Genomic DNA, 20,624 nt, shown 5'->3' on the forward strand with positions numbered 1-20,624 from the left:
TTGATTGATTAAAAACAAGAGAACAAGGGAATGACAGGTGGATGAGTAAAAGAACAAGAGGACAAATACCACAGATTGGAGAGCGCTACATTGACAGATGGATGGATGGAAAGTGAAGGAGAGACAGACAAATACAGATGAAGGGATTGATGGATGATAGACGGAAAGCAAGAATGAGAGTCCTATAGATAATGTGTAACGATGTGCTGTATGACGATTCCATGAGAGAAATCCAGTAACTGAATGAGCGATGATGAAGAACGATGCAGCAGTGGCAGGCGGACGGGCACTAGGACCGGGGGCGGACTGGTCGGACTGCAACCACAGAGCCTGACTGAGGAGGAACATCCCATCTCCCCTCTCCCCTCCCCCCCCCCCCTCTTCCCTCTCTCTTCCCATCTCTCTCTCTCTCTCTCTCTCTCCATCCTCCCCCTTATTGGATGTGACCATTTTCCTGCGTGCATTCATTTGCCGCCTTCTCTCCCTGCACGAGGAGCAACGCGTCTGGGATGGCCGAGGATTAGACACCGGGCACCCTCTGCCTCATAAAGTCATCAGGAGGAGGAGGAGGACAGGGGGGTGACTCTTGGGAACCTTAGCCCCCCTCCCAGCCTCCTTGCTTTTATTCCCATTGAAATATTCTACTTAAGAGCTCCTGGCGCACTTCTTAGCCTCTGTCTTTTTTTCTTTCTTTCTTTTCTTCTCCTTGTGACAAGATTCCTGTCTCCTGCTGGGATTATTTGGGGCCGAATGGGTGACCTCGCTTTCCATCCATTCATCCATCCATCTTATGGAACCTGCTTCTTTCCCCCTCACTCGGAGTTGTCATGTCCAAAGAAGACTCACCCGCTCACTGACTGACTGACTCAGGAAGGAGCTCCGGAGAATTTTTTCTTTTTTTCTTTTGGGAATCCAGTTGAAGGTAGGCCAGTTTTAACCCCCCCCCCCCCGTCCCAACAAACCCCACTTTAAACTTTGCACTATGCTACTGTGAATGGATTAAGAGATTTGACAACGATGACAGCGGCAAGTTATGGAGGGAAATGTAAAAAAAACAAACAAACAAACAAATACGGAATGCTTTTTTTTCCTGCCGCAGTGTGTGTGTGGAGATTCCCGTCTCTTTTGGAATGTGCCTCTTATTTGTCTCACGGCTCTTTTGCCAGCATAACCGTGGAGACACCGGAGAAGCCATCTGCAGTGCACGCACACACACGCGCGCACACACACACACGCACACACACACACACACACACAAAGGGGATTTAGATATAGGTGTAAAAAGAAGAGGCAGCTGTCCCTTTAAGGCTATAAAAGCCTCCATTATAAATAATAATAATAGTAATAATAATATAAATTATAAATAATATAAATCAATTGCATGAGACCTCAAACTTGCACCTATATGATTATTATTATTTTTTTGTCAGGCTCCATGCTTACCGCCATGTCGAGGCTGCACGGTAAGACTTTGCTCATACAACCCCAATTCCAATGAAGTTGGGTCGTTGTGTTAAACATAAATTAAAAACAGAATACAATGATTTGCAAATCATGTTCAACCTATATTTAATTGAATACACTACAAAGACAAGCTATTTAATGTTCAAACTGATCAACTTGATTGTTTTTAGCAAATAATCATGAACTTAGAATTTTATGGATGCAACACGTTCCAAAAAAGCTGGGACAGGGTCATGTGTACCACCTTTTCTTTGAACAACATTCAATAAACGTTTGGGAACTGAGGACACTAATTGTTGAAGCTTTGTAGGTGGAATTCTTTCCCATTCTCGCTCGATGTACAGCTTCAGCCGTTCAACAGTCCAGGGTCTCCGTTGTCGTGTTTTACGCTTCATAACGTGCCACACATTTTCAATGGGAGACAGGTCTGGACTGCAGGCAGGCCAGTCTAGTACCCGCACTCTTTTACTACCAAGCCACGCTGTTGTAACACGTGCAGAATGTGGTTTGGCATTGTCTTGCTGAAATAAGCAGCATATGAAAAAGACGTTGCTTGGATGGCAGCATATGTTGCTCCAAAACCTGTATGTAGCTTTCAGCATTAATGGTGCCTTCACATATGTGTAATTTACTCATGCCATTGGCACTAACACAGCCCCATACCATCACAGATGCTGGCTTTTGAACTTTGCGTCCATAACAGTCCGGATCGTTCTTTTTCTCTTTGGCCCGGAGGACACGACATCCACAATTCCATCCATCCATCCATTTTCAACACCGCTTATCCTGGTTAGGGTCGCGGGACGCTGGAGCCTATCCCAGCTGCGAAAGGCGGACTACACCCTGAACTGGTTGTCAGTCAGTTGCAGGGCACATATAGACACAGACAACCATTCGCACTCACATTCGCACCACCGTCACTGAGTGGGAACTAAACCCACGCTGCCTGCACCAAAGTCAGGCGAGTGTACCACTTCACCATCAATATCCACAATTTCCAAAAACAATTTGAAATGTGGACTCGTCTGACCACAGAACACTTTCCCACTTTTCATCAGTCCATCTTAGATGAGCTCGGCCCAGAGAAGCCGGCGGCGTTTCTGGGTGTTGTTGATAAATGGCTTTTGCTTTGCAGAGTAGAGTTTCAAGTTGCACTTACGGATGTAGCGCCAAACTGTATTTACTGACATTGGTTTTCTGAAGTGTTCCTGAGCCCATGTGGTATGATCCTTTACACATTGATGTCGGTTTTTGATGCAGTGCCGCCTGAGGGATCGAAGGTCACGGGCATTCCATGTTGGTTTTCGGCCTTGCCGCTTACATGCAGTGATTTCTCCAGATTCTCTGAACCTTTTGATGATATTATGGACCGTAGATGATGAAATCCCTAAATGCCTTGCAATGGTACGTCTAAGGCGATGATTATTTGCTAAAAACAATCAAGTGTATCAGTTTAAACATTAAACAGCTTGTCTTTGTAGTGTATTCAATTAAATATAGATTGAACATGACCTGAACTGCTCCATGCTGATGTTGATTTTCGGTGACCCAAAGACAATTTTGCACCTCGTTGGACAGTCAGCTATTCTATTCTATTCTATTCTATTCTATTCTATTCTATTCTATACCTTCTGCATTTGCCAAACCCAAGCACAAAGCACGGTGGCCCTTAAGGTTCACAAAAAGGACACATGGTTAGAGGCTGCAAATATGCAACCAACCCTATCCGTACAGTTTAGGGCATGGGGTAGTTGGAGTGAGGTCAAGAGGGAACATCCACAGGTTAGTGGGTGCAAATACTTGACTTGCTATTGATGTGAAATTTAGTAATAGTAGTTGTAATAGTAGTGATCGCTCACTTTTCTTATCGAACACAAGCAGAATCCTAAAGGGTCTGAAAGGGAGACCCACGGGAACGGGACACTAACATTCGAATCATAATATTCATGGGAAAATTCGAGGGCTAGTATTAAATTTTGTTGTAATGGTCACTTCTGCACTGGATGAACTCAAGCAGAAAGTATGGTGGCCCTTAAGGGTCAAAAACACCAAAACAGACCTATGGGTTTGGGACAGATAACCTCTTGCCCAGTATAACATTTAGTGGATAGTAGTAGTATTACAAGAAGAAGTAGTATTACAATAATTATGGTGGCCCTTAAGGGTAAAAAAAAAAAAAAAAGGCATTAGGGGTCACAACCATATCAAACATAACATTTGATGATGACAGTAATAGTAGTGGTCACTACATCTGCATTGGTTGAAGACAATTCTAAAGTATGGTGGACCTAAAAGGGCGGCACGGTGGCCGACTGCTTAGAGCGTCGGCCTCACAGTTCTGAGGAGCGGGGTTCAATCCCCGACCCCGCCTGTGTGGAGTTTGCATGTTCTCCCCGTGCCTGCGTGGGTTTTCTCCGGGCACTCCGGTTTCCTCCCACATCCCCAAAACATGCATTAATTGAACACTCTAAATTGCCCGTAGGTGTGAATGTGAGTGCGAATGGTTGTTTGTTTGTATGTGCCCTGCAATTGGCTGGCAACCAGTTCAGGGTGTACCCCGCCTCCTGCCCGATGACAGCTGGGGTAGGCTCCAGCAGGCCCGCGACCCTTGAGGAAAAGCGGCTCAGAAAATGGATTGATGGATGGGTGGACCTAAAAGTTCCAAAAAGTAAAATGAGGGGGGGACCAGGCTAAATGAGTTCAAACCAAGAACGGCCCCCTCCCTCTGCATTGTTGTAAATGCAGTATAGTATACACATACTGTATATGTAACACTATGTGAATGTAGCGTGTAAACACAGTGTACATTGAATTCCCCCCCAGGGGGCGAACCATTAAGGGTGAACATGCAAAATGCTGATCGAGAAGCATTCACTCAAATGTTATTATGCATCAAAGAATGACATTTTCTTGCTGTTGTTTCTTCTCGATCTTTTCCTTTTTTGCAAAAAACTTTCAGTGGTATTTTGTGACTGGGTGACACCAGTCAAATCCTAAACACAGAAGAGTCAAAGATGTGGTTTAGCGGCGATTTGGGTGGTGATACCCGACGGGTGGAACTGTCGCGGCGGTTAAACAGACAGCTCCTTCCTCGTTCAAGATGTTCAACTGGCCCTCGGGCCTCTCAATGGAGACGCTGAAAATATTGGAGCAGCAATCTAAACATGCTTTGTTTTTTCTTTTTGTGGATATTTTCACACTTGGACAAGTCTGCACAACGGTGACATTCCCCCCAACCAGCGTCGCCATGTGCATTATGTTGATACGCTTCATGCATATTTCATACAAGCAGTCTTAATAATGACATCAATTCCCGGTGTAGCCCCGCTCGCGCTCCCCTGCCCCGTGCCTCGCTCGGCCGTGCCGTGTTTGCGGTAAATGGCGTCGTTGTGTGAGCGCGAAAGCGTCTGAATGCATTTGCTGACCGCCGTCGGATCTTCCCACAACCAGATCGTGCCCGAACTCCACATGGATACAACGATTTCATGGAATTTGATCGTGGATTAATCGTGTTGTGAAACACTGGTGTCCATAGTGTGGATCGCGGGCCATTTGACACCCCCTTTTTCTTTTTTTTTTTTTCGTGCCCCGCGGCATACACTAAAAATAGCATTTGACACACAGCATTTCTCTTCATAACACCCGGTGAATAAACACAATTCAGTTTCAGAAGTAAAAATGGTTTGCGCCACTTTCTGCTCCGTGTCAAGATCCGTTTTGTGAGAAGATCATTTTAATAATCCTCAAGTAAACACTGCTTACAAGATCAGTGCAGGGGCGGATTTGTTCTGGTGGGATACAGGGCTGCGGGCCACCCCGAAATCCTGCAAAGCACTAAACTATTTGCCTAATCAACTGTTTTCCAACAGTTGATACGCACCATTTAACAAGTGCATTTTATACTGTATCTACTTGGGTTATTTTTGATGATCTTAAGCATTAAAGTTGGAAAACTATATAAAAAATAAGAATGTAAACAATATATACTTCCTATATGGACTGGTGTTAGCATGTTTAATAAATTAAAGCTGAAAATGTGAAAATAGCCCTTGCCTCCTTTGAGGAGGAAAAAGTTTGGACACCGCTATCTTAAAGCCATACAATGGAGTGCACTAGTTAGCTACACCCAGCGGAGGCGATGTTTACTAGTTTGCTGTTTAAAGAAGTCAACATGATATCTGCTGAGGCCCACAACAACAGTTACCTTGTTTAGCAACATGAGCATGATAAAATATTAGGCACCCCTCTCTGTAATTGAAGAAGCTCCCGATTCAATGAGTTGTGTGCCCTACACCCCTCGTGTTGATTGAATTAGAACGTGCCGCCGACCCGCCGCTCGAAGGCGATCCCGTGGAGAGGCGCATCGACGGAGCAGGTGGGCGGCGAGCGCGGGCCCTTGTGTTGCTGCGGGCAGACAGCCGGCGGTGGTGGCAGGGAAAGGGGGAAACACGCTCGGGGAGAGTCCCGCTGATCGCACGGCAGATTGGGAGCCCTCCGAGCCAACGTCTGTCGCTCGGCGCCTCGGGGGCAGAGAGGGAGAGATTGGGCGCAGCTAACCCAGATCGACACGCTGTGCGCTAACAAAATTGAATGTTGACTTTATTAATATATACGTTCTTGTCAACCTTGGAAATGGAACTGTATGTATTTAAATACTTAACATGTTTGTGTTGAAGTAAATAGTTGTGTTGAATTGACAATAAAATGTTGATGACAGACAACAATTAATCCTCTTCCGCATAGAGAGACGTCTCCATGCGAGACTGTTGGGCCGCCTTTAAAGGGAATGAGAGAGGCCGCTTTGATTGGACAGGATTGAAATCGGCTGTGAACACGGCCACACTCTCACAGACGTCCCACTTTGAAATGCGCTAGGGCAACGAAATGACCAAAACCGGGTCTAGCTCACCTCCTCGCAAGTCCGGCGCTGGATTTATGCTAGTCAAGAAAAGTGAGTCCGCTATGTTAAACTGCGTCGAAGAGAAGATCAACAAACAATGTAAATTATAACAACAAACATTGCGTTGAATCAGTTGACGAGTAACAAATTGTTAAGGCAACGTTTTTATTATGGTTGAGGCCCCAAAAACAACAACAACAACATCTATAAATGCTTCTTACAATTGGATGTTTGATGTCGTTGTTTCATGGTTTATGGTTTTTTGTTTTGTTTTTGTTTTTTGTGACAATGGCTTCTTAGACAAGTCATTTCGGCACTCTGATCCACATATATTGAGGACTGACAATATAATTCTACCATACCATAATTCTGAGGTTGACTTAAGATTTTTGTGTTTTGTAAAAAACAAAATAATAATAATAATATGACTGTGGTTAGAAAATGTTGATTGAGCTCAATGCTTCGATTTGTTTTTGAGAGCCAGTTTCTTATCTTGGGCCGGTTCACATAACACATCTTACAATGACATATCAGTGTCATGACAACTAGTGATTATAAGAACAAATATGCTTGTAGTTGCACACAACCTTGGAGTTTGTCACACAAAGTTTTATTGAATTTACATTTGAAGATTACCAAATGAACTTCTTTTTATATGTGTACTGTATGCAGGGGCGAAGCACCTGTGCGGTATGTGGGTGTTTCAATACCTGTGCTTTTCCAGGTGAAAGGGTTCAACATCCAAACTTTTCTACCGTTATTGCATCAAGGAGCAACAAGCGGTGCACGACGCCGTCAACAGCGAGCAAACTTCAAATGTGCCGCATATGCACGACGTCCCTTTTGCAATCAAAACATTGACTTTGTCGGAATGCCGATCAGATGAGTCACGCTCGGGCGAATAAAGGAAGAAGTGTGCCCGGCGCTTTTGAAGCTTGCCGTTCTGAAGGCCGCCCGCTTTGACGTGGACCCCCTGAGAGGCGGCCGGTGGGCCGAGCTCCCACTGTGGCAGATTGATATTTGTAATTTAAGGGAAGCTGTCACGCGGCATCCTCCAGATGGAGAGTGCCGCAGAGGCGGCGGCGTCCATTTAACACGCTTTGTTTGGGAATAATCATTCGGATGCGGGCGCTGAGGATTTTTCATTTCCAGGCGCTGCCGCTTCGAGGGTTCAAACCGCTCAATTATTGAGGAATGGGCGTGCAGTCACATGACCATAAAACAAAAGGGGCTGCTGTCTGGGAATAAAATAAATTATTCATATATACATTAATAAATAAATAAATAAAAGGGCGCCGGTGCATCGTGAACGCTGTCAGGACGGCGAGGGCTGCTCAGTGATTTGCGGGCCTGCTGCAGCAGTGCTAAGCTAGTCACATGTACATCGTTTCACCTTTGATATTTGTCTCATCTTTTATGAAGTCCCCATCCACAATACGGAGCACGAGGACAAATTGGAGTGATTAAAGGGCCTTCAGCAGAACCCAACAGGAAATGAATCATGTGTTTGGCAGTTGAGGTTGCACAGGTATGACTGACTTTATATGCCTCATTAAATCTGAGCAGCTCACGATGTGAAACGAAAACACTCCATACAGCTTCAAAATTGTATTAATATGCAGTGCCTTTGCTTTACATTGTATTTTTTTCCCATAGGAAATAAAGGAAACAATACTTTCCTGGGTTCAGCTGTGGCCATCATACAACTTTTATTAATTGTACAGGCAATGTTATACAAGTGTCAAAAGAAATTAACCACTGTTTAACCTATAAGTTGGGCATAGTTATCAATTCATTGGTCCTTACTAATTAGCTACACTATGTCATCTTGAACAATTGAGGCAAATTGGCATGCATTACTTGGCTACAACCAGCACAGGCACTCTTAATTACCGCACAAATACTTTTACGTTACGGCGCAACAAATGAAAAGGAGTTGAGAACATCCAGAGAGCGACTCTTATTCCATTAAAAATACAATGAAATGAAATGCATGTTAGTCAATAGTCAATGAAGAAATGTAGTCAAATGCCCATTTCTAGCGTTTACGATCCTATTCAGATACATCTCAATCAATTAGAATATCATAGAAAAGTTCCGTTTACAGTATTTCAGTAATCCAGTTCAAGAAGAGAAACACATATGTTACACAGATTCATTAAACACAGGACGATAATATTCATAAGGGCTTATGCTACCCAATTTCTACATTAAAATCATTTTGACTGTTTCTTATGAAATATTAATATTTATCCCTCCTCGAAGCCGTCACCTTATCGTGGTGGAGGGGTTTGTGTGTCCCAATGATCCTAGGAGTTAAGTTGTCTGGGGCTTCACGCCCCTGGTAGGGTCACCCATGGCAAACGGGTCCTAGGTGAGGGACCAGACAAAGCACGGCTCCAAAAACCCCTATGAAGAAAGAAAAAAATGGATCTAGGTTTCCCTTGCGCGGGTCACCGGGACCCCCTCTGGAGCCAGGCCTGGAGGTGGGGCTTGAAGGAGAGTGCCTGGAGAGTGCCTAGGGACGTGGAATGTCACCTCCCTGGCACTGGTGTGTGAGGTCGAGACGTTCCGACTAGACTTTGTGGTCGTGTCTTCGGACTTGCGGCCGAATGTCTTGGACACTCGGGTGAAGAGAGGGGCGAAGCTGTCAACTGATCACCACCTGGTGGTGAGTTGGCTCCGATGGTGGGGGAAGATGCTGGTCCGACGGGGCAGGCCCAAACGTATTGTGAGGGTCTGCTGGGAACGTTTGGCGGAATCCCCTGTCAGAAGGAGTTTCAACTCCCACCTCCGACAGAACTTTGCTCATGTTCCGGGGGAGGCGGGGGACATCGAGTCCGAGCGGACCATGTTCCGCGCCTCCATTGCTGAGGCGGCTGACCGGAGCTGTGACCGTAAGGGCGGCAATCGTGGCGGCAATCCCCGAACCCGTTGGTGGACACCAACGGTGAGGGATGCCGTCAAGCTGAAGAAGGAGTCCTATCGGGCCTTTTTGGCCTGTGGGACTCCTGAAGCAGCTTATGGGTACCGGCTGGCCAAGCGGAATGCAGCTTTGGTGGTCACTGAAGCAAAAATTCGGGTATGGGAGCTGTTCGACGAGGCCATGGAGAAAGACTTCCATACAGCTTCAAGGAAATTCTGGTCCACCATCCGGCGTCTCAGGAGGGGGAAGCAGTGCACCATCAACACTGTGTATAGTGGGGATGGGGCTCTGCTGACCTCGACTCGGGACGTTGTGAGCCCATGGGAGAATACTTTGAAGACCACCTCACCGATTTCAAGACGCAGCCGATGTGTAGAGGGGGTCCGATTTGGTGGGAATCAGCACCTCCAAATCTGAGACCGTGGTCCTCAGTCGGAAAAGGGTGGCGTGCCCTCTCCGGGTCCGGGATGAGATCCTGCCCCAAGTGGAGGAGTTCAAGTATCTTGGGGCCTTGTTCACGAGTGAGGGAAGAATGAAACGGGAGATCGACAGGCGGATCGGTCCAGCGTCTGCAGTGATGCAGACTTTGTATCGGTCCTTTGTGGTAAAGAAGGAGCGATCTCCGTTCATACCCTCAACTATGGTCACGAGCTGTGGGGCGTGACCGAAAGAACGACATCCCGGATACAAGCGGTCAAAATGAGTTTCCTCCGCAGGGTGTCCGGGCTCTCCCTTAGATATAGGGTGAGACGCTCGGTCATCCGGGAGGATCTCAGAGTAGAGTCGCTGCTCCTCCACATCGAGAGGAGCCAGATGAGGTGGCTGGGGCATCTGATTCGGATGCCTCCCGTGCGAGTCGGGTAGACGGGTACGTAGCGGGTGCAAAACATAGCGCATGCCGACTGCGACCTGTAATAATTTTTTCGCGTAGGTCCACGCGATGATGTATTCGCACTTTGATTAAGGTGTGCCGAGGTTAAGGCGAAGATCACGGTGACACACTTTAGTCAAGGCTCCGCGCACGACGTCGCCAATGGGCCTTGACGGCTCGCCGCCATCACTCGTGATGTATGACATCAGCGTAAATATTTAAAGCTTTGCTTTCACAGTTTGACGTCATTTTTTTTTTACGTCGAAGTAGGAGATGTCAGTACATTTTTACGCAATCTTTTATTTCGTCTGTGGAGAAGGAGGAGGAAAAGCTTTCATTTAGTGACAAAGTATTGGAACAGATACTTTTGAAATCGTCATCAAGCTCTCGACATCACCAAACTATTTGCAGTCTTCTTTGTGATGCTTTTCCAGACTCTCACTGCAGCAGCATGGTAGCATGCATGCTCAATAGGTTTGAAGTCTGAAGACTGACTTGGTGAACTCCTTTGCTGTTTGGCATTTGGGTTAGTGATGGAGCTTGCGAAGGCGCTCCCAACCGGTTTGGTTGTATCTTTCTTTCTTGAAATTGACAGACAAAATCTTTATGTGGACGTCTGAGTTAATTTAGCAGCTGTCATCATGTGTTAAATCGACAAATATTAGTGAGGCCATGCAATCCCAGTCAGTGCCTCCACTGAGTTTCACAGATGAGCTGAAATGTTGAATAAAGAGTAAACTTTTCTTCTTTTCTTTTTGCTAATAAGTGGTTTGCATCTTCAAGATGTTGCATCTGTACTCTTTTTCACGTTCATGACCTTCACCTGTCTCCAATGTCACTAATTGCTGTTTTGGGGTCTTTCTTTCCAGTCTGAAAATGATTCTGTCATTTGTTTGATGTTTCTTACTTTGTACTCTAGTTGTCTATTCCTTTATTGGGATGTTGCAAATAGTTGTATTGGCTATGGAGATTTTTTGTGTGCAATGACTGGCATCTTCTCTCACCAAATATTTTCAGTCGACAGTAAAAATAAAGAAATTGCCCTCACGGTCACACTGTTCCAGTGTCCAGATACAATATCATAAAACAACTGCAGGATGATCTATGAACTGTGTTCATTTATGTCAACATACAACCCACACACGACGGCAAGAAGGTAAAAGGAACTCAATGGAACTCAGCTTTATTTTCCTTCCTGTAACACACACAAACACAATCAGTTTCGAGGAAAACTGTCGGACTAAACGTATGTTTTACAGGATGAAATCTGTATGAAATTATAATTTCATCGCTCGCACAGAATTGGCACGGAAAGCGACTCGCCGCCGTGTTCCTTTGAGACGTCGCTTATGAAAATCTCTGAGCTTGCAGTTACTCGTAAGAATGACATCGGAATCACACTTGAAATATTAAGCCGTGGTCTCTGGGCGGACTGCGCCACGAGCGAGGAGCAACGAAGAACTCAATTTTCTGTTTGCCTTGTCAACTGGCGTCTATAAGCGGCTCCGATGGCCTCTGCTCTCAACCTGTGAAGTCCGAAAAGGCCAAACAAGAAACGAGCCACGAGAGAGCTGGCGAAGAAGCAATCGCAGGCGACAAGGGGCGGGAGAGGGCTCCCTGCTGTTTGTGGACATTTAATATTGTCATCGCAGCGCTGTGGGTTACGCTGAAACGAGTCTCCAGGGGTGTGCAGGGCTGCAATAAATGTGCTGTGTGCTGAAAAGCCGTCTTTGATGTCGACGAGAGGATAGCAGCTATTAGCTCTCTAGCTCTGTAATGAGCACGCCTCGAGTCCGAAGCGACTCTGGTCTTACACCGAGTTGCCTCAAACTGTTAATCAGTACACCCAATCTCTCCGATTTCTGTCCTGACTGTCTTGTTCAGGCTCACAATGAGGCTTCTGCCTGTCCTGGTTGACTTAAGTACTTACCATTACTTGCCTCTTCACTAGTCTCCTCGCTGTTTCCTCAAGCAAAAATCTAGCACCAAGTGAACCTAATGTGGATGACCTCGGCAAAACAGGTGCAAGCACTTGTATAATATTTCGTGTTTATGCCTCGTATGTGTTTCCATACGGTACATCAGATCGTGCTTGTATAAATAAATGATATATAAGTGTTTAACTTTTGTCCGAAGACACCAGCCACAAGGGAAACACAGTTTTAACACATTCGGCTTCAAACAATCATGTCATCAATACTTATGATGCTCATTAGCGTAGTATACACGGGTTGTCAGCTCATCACCTGTAGTGTATCTGAGTGTATCACCAGAACTCCGCTACGCCAGCCCACTTTTCAGTTTCCGACAGTATTATTTTGAAGTGTAAGAGCAAACGCCCCAAATGGATCCAATCACACTTGTGGACAATTTGGAGTCTGTAGTAAAACTAGCATTCATATTTGCAAACATTTAGGTTTTTCAGCGAACACAATTACCCAAAATAAAACAAACCAACAAATCAACATGCAAGCAACACCCAAAACGACCCGAGCAAATCAATTCCAACCTGCACTCTTGCTGCTGTGAGGCATCAAATACCATCATGATGCCAATTAAAATTTTTTTTAGGCAAGCACCCACCTGCTTTCCAAGTAGTCTTGAAGCTGAAGAGCTGTCGCGACATCGCGGCGTCATTGTCAAGGGTCAGCGGCATCAACTGGATGTTGGTGTTTATCCTGCATATGCCGTGTGTGCGTGTGTGTCGACGTGACACACCGGGCCAGTCGGTCATTTTCTTGGCCTTAGCGGTGATCTGGCACCTCTCCTCCTCTTCCTCCTGCACCTCCTTCCTTGCTCACACCTCTGGGCTAAGCAGTCTGGCTTTGCAGGATGTCAGATAAAGAATGCGTCAGCCTACAGACTCCGTGATGGAAAAAATGGCAGCGCATTGCAATTTGCGGCACAAAAGGCGCTAAACGCACGGCCCGTGTCGGCATTCCGCAGAGGCCGAGTCGGAGGGAGCGCGTACACGCTTGTGGTGCTGTTCACATGCGTTGTGTGATAGGAAATCAATCAGAGAGGGCCACGTGACCATTTTTCACTCTTTCTGAGCCCAGTAGGGCTCCGAACTGTGAAAATCCCCCACCCGACAAAAAAAAAAAAAAGGACCTCCTCCAAGCAGAATCAGAATCATCTTTATTTGCAGAGTATGTTGAAAACACACAAGGAATTTGACTTCGGTAGTTGGAGGCACTGTAGTATGACAACAGAATACTTTTGAGACACAAAAACATCAAAGTTGCACAGTACGGAGAGTCACTCAGCAATGAAAGGTTACCGGTAATGTGGTAATGCCGATACAATATATATATATATATATATATATATATATATATATATAGAGAGAGAGAGAGAGAGAGAGAGAGATTTTTTTTTTTTTTTTGAGTCCTCTCGCAAATTAGAGCATTTTGAAATGTCTAATAGAGCAATGGGGAAAATTCTTAAGAAAAGTGATGCGCAATTCACAATTTCATTGATCGACGACGTTGGGGTAGAAGAAAACCTTTTTTTTAAAGGAGACTTTCTGAAAGATTTAAACTCCTGTTTCCATGCATGCGTTACACTGAGAAGAATAATGTCGCTGAAATACATTCATGCACATAAGAAGTAAAAAAAAAAAAATCAACAAAGCATTTCATGGACCCATTAAAGCATTTTCAGGTAGCCCACTTTTATTCATAAATGAAATAAGTAGTGACTTGAAAAGTAACCTATTGTGTAAAATATCTTGAGCAGCAGTTTTTTTGTTGTTGTTGTTGTTTTTTTTTTTGTTAACCATCTCCAAATTGGCTTGCGTGAAAACCGAGTGGAAATCTAAACATGCATCATCTCCTGTAGGGGACTGGCAGGAGTCTTATGTCGTCACATGTCGGCGTACGTTGAGTTTTTGTGCTTATGGACTTTAAGTCATACGCAAGTTCAAACCACTGTAACATGAGACAAAGTTTGAACATTAAATTCAGTAATTATTTTGCATACCACTAGAGGAAGCCATTTTTTGAGAATCATTGGCACTGGGAAAAAACCCCAAAATGACTGCTTTAAACCAAAACTTGGACCTTTTGTTAAATTTTGGCCATTGTTCTTTGAAACAATTCCTGTTAAGATGGACAAGTCCACCAAATTTCATCTCAATCAGTAAAAAAAACAAACTGATGTCAGATGGGAGGGGAGGCGGGGATCTAAGGTCACCGATGAATCTCCTCAGAATCTCTTCTCTTTATGTTCATTGCTGCGCGAGCCAGTCAAGGTCATATATCTTTCTTTAAAGAAGGCTTTTAAGAAGTAATAAAGGTGCTCGAAAAACTTTGTGAATTACTGCTGGCTTGGGCCCACCTCATTCAGGTTTTCTTGGCACAAACACTCACTTTGTAATTAAAAGAAATTTATGAATGGTGGCTGTTCACAGTGTTCTCGTCTCATGGTCATTTCAAAGGAAGACCGTTTTTCTTTTTTGGGAAAAAAAATAATTTCGGCATTAAAGATGTCTAACGGAGCCGATTACGACACGACCTTCGTCACCTGTCTGCGTCTCCAGGGGCTCTTCAAGAAAGTTGGATAATTATGCAGCATACCAAGAAGCTATTAGTCTGGAGTGTGTACTGTTTCTGCACTTTGGGTTCCTGTTTCATTACACATGAATGTGCTTGTGAAGTACAAAGATGTGATTTATGTACAACCCCAATTCCAATGAAGTTGGGACATTGTGTTAAACATAAATAAAAATGATAAAGAATACAATGATTTGCAAATCATGTTCAACCTATATTTAATTGAATACACTACAAAGACAAGATATTTAATGTTCAAACTGATCAATTTGAATGTTTTTCCCAAATAATAATGAACTTCGGATTTTATGGCCGCAACACGTTCCAAAAAAGCTGGGACAGGGTCATGTTTACCACTGTGTTACATCACCTTTTCTTTTAACAACATTCAATAAACGTTTGGGAACTGAGGACACTAATTGTTGAAGGTGGAATTCTTTCCCATTCTTGCTCGATGTACAGCTTCAGCCGTTCAACAGTCCGGGGTCTCCGTTGTCTTATTTTACGCTTCATAAAGTGCCACACATTTTTAATGGGAGACAGGTCTGGACTGCAGGCAGGCCAGCCCAGTACCCACACTCTTTTACTACCAAGCCACGCTGTTGTAACGCATGCAGAATGTGGTTTGGGATTATCATGCTGAAATAAGCAGGGGCGTCCATGAAAAAGACGATGCTTGGATGGCAGCATATGTTTCTCCAAAACCTGTATGTAGCTTTCATCATTAATGGTGCCTTCACAGAAAGTAGTGTAAGTTACCCATGCCATTGGCACTAGCACAGCCCCATACCATCACAGATGCTGGCTTTTGAACTTTGTGTCCATAACAGTCCGGATGGTTCTTTCTCTCTTTGGCCCGGAGGACACGACGTCCACAATTTCCCAAAACAATTCGAAAGGTGGACTCCTCGGTCCACAGAACACTTTTCCACTTCGCATCAGTCCATCTTAGATGAGCTCGGGCCCAGAGAAGCTGGGGGTGTTTCTGGGTGTTGTTGATAAATGGCTTTTGCTTTGCATAGTAGAGTTTCAAGTTGCACTTACGGATGTAGCGCCGAACTATATTTACTGACATTGGTTTTCTGAAGTGTTCCTGAGGCCATGTGGTGATATCCTTTACACATTGATTTTGGTTTTTAATGCAGTGCCGCCTGAGGGATCGAAGGTCACGGGCATTCAATGTTGGTTTTCGGCCTTCCCGCTTACATGCACTGATTTCTTCAGATTCTCTGAACCTTTGATGATATTATGGACCGTAGATGATGAAATCCCTAAATTCCTTGCAATTGTACGTTGAGGAACATTGTCCTTAAACTTTTGGACTGTTTTCTCACGCACTTGTTGACAAAGAGGCGAACCTCGCCACATCTTTGCTTGTGTATGGCTGAGCAATTCAGGGAAGCTCTTTTTCTACCCAATCATGGCACCCGCCTGTTCCCTATGAGCCTGTTCACCTGGGATGTTCCAAACAGGTGTTTGATGAGCATTCCTTAACTTTCTCAGTCTTTTTTGTCACCTGTCCCATCTTTTTCGGAACGTGTTGTAGCCATACAATTCTAAATTAATGATTATTTGCTAAAAACAATCAAGTTTATCAGTTTGAACATTAAATATCTTGTTTTCGTAGTGTATTCAATTAAATATAGGTTGAACATGATTTGCAAATCATTGTATTCTGTTTTTATTTATGTTTAACACAACGTCCCAACTTCATTGGAATTGTACTAAAAGATCGATCATCATGTTTCCAAATTTTAGGGCGTCCTCGGTTTACAATGGAGTGCTGGCGGAATGTGTCGTAACCTATATCAGTAACCTACGCTAACGTGACGTCTTAGTTCAGGAAAAAAATAAAATAAACAAACACCTCTGGACCGTTAATAAAACACAATCAAATGAAAACAGTTGAATGCCCCCGACGTTGCACAATTCCAAATTTGTGAACCATCTGCCTCTAAAATCGCCTAAAAAGTCAGCATGCACGATGTCCCACAGGACATCCATTCAGCAAGCCTCAAATGATTAACTCTGTGTGAAGGTTTCGCTTTTTCTTTTGGCTTTTTTGGGTTGACAATTATTCCAAAAGAAGCCGCAGCCTCAACAAGGGCTGTTAAAAGAAAAAAAGTGATAGGTGAAGTGTACTGTTACCACACGAGGTGTATCAAAGTTAACGTAGAGTGCGTTGTTGTTTAAACATTTACTGATGATTACTTCTTCTGTACAATTGCGTGACAAGAATGTTAAAAAGTATACATGTTTTTGTTGTTGTTTTAGCTTTTCTTATTAAGCTTAACTGACTATTTTTATGCGTTTGAATGACAAGTAGGCCATGGCTAAATTAGTTATCAGCAATTGAAATCCAACATAATAATTGAATGTAAATTCCATCTGGGTTTAATGTCATTTCCCTTCTTTTCAACGGAAAAAAAAATGGCTTGAAAGTTGAGGTTTCATTGTAGCTAAATAAAACAATTTACTTTATACTATGTGAAAAATCGCCACTTGAACAGCAAGTGTCTTTGCAATTTTTCAGCTTTCACTGTTTTGAGAAGTTTTGGGGAATGTGGAAATTTTTCATCTCTGACGTTAAAGATGTTTTATTTTTTCATTCCAAAGATGGGTTTGAGGTCAGGGCTCCCAGGTTCTGACACACTTCGTCATCATGATAGAGTCACACCTGAATTTGAAGCACGGATAAAATGATTAGTTCAGCAAGTTGTGCTCGTCAAAGAACATTTCTGGAACGCTCCCGCAGGGAAGTCGCACCGAGGCCGGATCAAACCGGCGACACAGCTGGATCTCGGCGCAGCGGGCCCCGCTGGGATGCCAGCGTAATGTCACCCGATCTTCCCGCGGCCACAAGAGGGCTTTATCTTTTTGTGTTGCAACCAAGCAACTATGCCTGTTTTTTTTTTGTTTGTGTTTTTTTTCTTTAAGGGAAGAACAGTGTTATCTCTAGAATAAATGCTACGAGAGTGCGACGACTGAATGTCGATCATCCAGTGGTGCGTTGAATTTTGAATGCCCCAATTTTAGGTTTGACCAGTATTTGCATGAGACCTCATTTCAGCCACCATCAAAGGAGTCACTCCTGTGTGTTGTGCTTTTTCCTTTTTGCTTCTTGCGCATTTTTGCAACCCGTTCTGAAAAATATGAAAACGGTAAAATAGAAGCAAGCTCACATTCTAAGCAAAAAAGACTCTTGTAGTGTCTGAAGTCGTGTGGATGACTGAGCACAGTGTTGCTGTTAGCGCTGTTACCGGTTTGCTACTCCCTGTTTTTGTTCCATTCCCAACGGCCTGATAGGAATGTTAATTGGAGCCAGTATCAGCCTCCCTTTTCTACTTGGATTTGGATCTTCTGTGACTGGCGTCGTCCATTTGCCTTCAAGAGAGAGCGCTGAGTAAAGATGTCGACTGGTGCGTTAGCTTCTTGCGCGAACTAGCCGTCATATGCTTGTCCCGTGTGATTGAAGGGTGTGTTGTGTGTTAATGTTTTACAATAGTGGGTGAGTGGAATGAATTATTCCAAGTGTAATTGCTCTCAATGGACACCACATTGAGGCAGCACAGTGAGCCAGTGATTAGCACGCCTGCCAAACAGTTCTTCGGTTTGGCGTCGGAGTCTCGGCTCCGGCCTTCCTGTGTGGAGGTTGCGTGTTTTCTCTGGGTGCCCCAGCTTCCTCTGAAATTCAGCAACATGTTAATTGAAGACTTGTTCATAGGTGGGAATGTGAATTGCAATTTGTATATATGTCCTGCGATTGGCTGGCGACCAGTCCAGAGTGTACCCGGTTTCTTGCCCAAAGCCTGCTGGGATAGCGCTTAGCTCACCCACAAAGTTTTTTTGTTATTGGCTCTGAAGACACACGTGCAGTACATTATATATTTAAATGCCATTTCAAATGATTTTGACATACTACCAAGAGAATATTGCTCGCCATAATCCCCGCTAGCCAGAGGCTGAGCTGGAAAGTATTTGTTTACGGAGCAATCTCGTGACAAGAGCACAAATGAGTAACATTTCCAGTCGCTTATCGAATATGTTCCATGTCAGAACTTAGTTTTCTATAACGACAAAATCAGAATACCAATATGACCAGTGTAATTTTGGACGAGCTGTCCGCGACCCACCCAAAATGCGTCCGCAACCCACTTTTGGGTCCCGATCCTCCAGTTGAGAATCACCGCTCGAGCTCACCCACAAACCAAATGAGGGCAAATGCTAGAGAGGACAGATGGGGAATGCATTGTGGTGCACGTTCCAGGTCCTACGGCATAGTTTCAATGTACATGCAGTGGATCCGTATCAGGCACGAATTACAAATGACCAGGCAGTTGGAATTGATTTAAGAAGATTACAACAATCGGGGGCATTTAATAGATGGGCTACTTTTCAGTTTCAATAATGTAGCAATTGTATAATGAATGTCGGGAAAAAGTCTTGACACACAGGAAATTTGCAAATCAAGCTCGATTCGTTGGTCGTTGCCATTTGTGTGACACCGATGGGCCGATACGAGGATGAAGCGATAATTGAAGTTTCCACTTGCTCGTGTCGCTCTCATCTTTTGTAACCTTTTCTCAGCTCTCCATCTCCCTTGCCACCTCCTCCTCCTCTTGCACTCCTTTCCTTTCAATTTCTTCCACTTCTATCTAATCCCAGGCCGCCCCTAGACGAACGCAGAATCGATTTTTAAACAGTCCAGACTCCAACGACCCAGCGGGGGGGGGGGACCATAATTGCCGTTGTTTAGGCTCCAGCGACACAAGGATGCTTCCTCCAGAGATCGGAATAGGCTCTGCCATGGATACATCGGCGTGCATGCTCATTCCTCGCCACTTGAAAACGGCTCAAGTCAGCATTTTCCGCCTTTAGGGAGCTTTGTTTTCAAGTGAAATGTCGCACCACAGTGCTTCATCCAGCGCAGTTGAGATAAGAAAGAAATACGTTTAGCAAATGTACGGTCTTATTCTTCTCAAACGCTCACTTTTTTTCGTCTGTTTTTTTTTTCCACTTGGCACATATGGTAAGAAATTCCGTCACGGCGGCACGAGCAGCTCGAGTGTACAAAGCCAATCACAGGCCTCATTCTCCGCTCTCGGATTGAAAGCTTTCAGTCAATGCTTCGGCAATTTCAGACATTGCTGAGGTTTACCTTAGCCGGTGTTCAGGCTGAGCTGATTAAAGTGTAAGATGCACCCCAGGCTTCGGCCCCGAGGGACGACGACTACATGCGCACGGGGGATGAAAAGAAATGCGGTTTTACAGGTGAATATCTAGCCAAAGCTGCATTTTACGTGACGCGCTTCAAGTGACACAATTCAGGTTTGTTTGGGCATTCCTGTGGCCTAATTTGGATCAGCGTCATGGCAGGATAAACAACAGAATCATGATATGTGATATGCTGTTTCTGTTGCACTTGTCGGCATTGTCTGGCTTTCAACAAATAAGGAGGGAAAAAAACAATTTTGAAATTCAATAGTTTTGAAGTTTAATAGCTAAGGCCAAAAAGGGAGAGCCAATCTGTGTTACGTTACTCTGCTTTAGTAGATATTATGATAGATAGTAGATGGCGTTCTTTTTTTTTTTTTTTTTTTTGCTTAAATGCCATATCGTGATAGTTTTCTTGGCAAAATATTGCAATAATATTGTATCGTAAGTTACTCTGATCCATACCCCGACATTGCAATCATGTACATTTCCGGCCTAAGTTTGCAAATTTGTGACATGTTTAAACAAAACAACAGTCTACATGAGACCAGATTGTTCTTTTTGAAGGAGTTGTTTATACAAATTGATTAAAAAAAAGAGTCCCAAGACTCCCCAGTTCTTACTTTTACTACACAAAAAACAAGAATGGCCTTTAAAACTATTATCCATTACCAACGTCAGACACCAATGCGACAA

The 20,624-nt window shown here is 44.2% G+C and overlaps 1 protein-coding gene across 1 annotated transcript in view; it reads left to right on the forward strand.

Annotated features, from left to right (window-relative positions):
* Positions 1-495: 495 nt before the first annotated feature.
* The window catches only part of il1rapl1a (interleukin 1 receptor accessory protein-like 1a), a 188,068-nt gene continuing 167,939 nt past the window's right edge, over positions 496-20,624 (forward strand). The window contains exon 1 of the mRNA XM_061692438.1: positions 496-922. The gene's annotated coding sequence lies outside the window, so the exon portion shown is untranslated. The remainder of the gene's footprint in view (positions 923-20,624) is intronic.

The sequence above is a fragment of the Phycodurus eques genome, chromosome 12 (assembly GCF_024500275.1).
Source record: "Phycodurus eques isolate BA_2022a chromosome 12, UOR_Pequ_1.1, whole genome shotgun sequence".
Taxonomy (NCBI): Eukaryota; Metazoa; Chordata; class Actinopteri; order Syngnathiformes; family Syngnathidae; genus Phycodurus; species Phycodurus eques.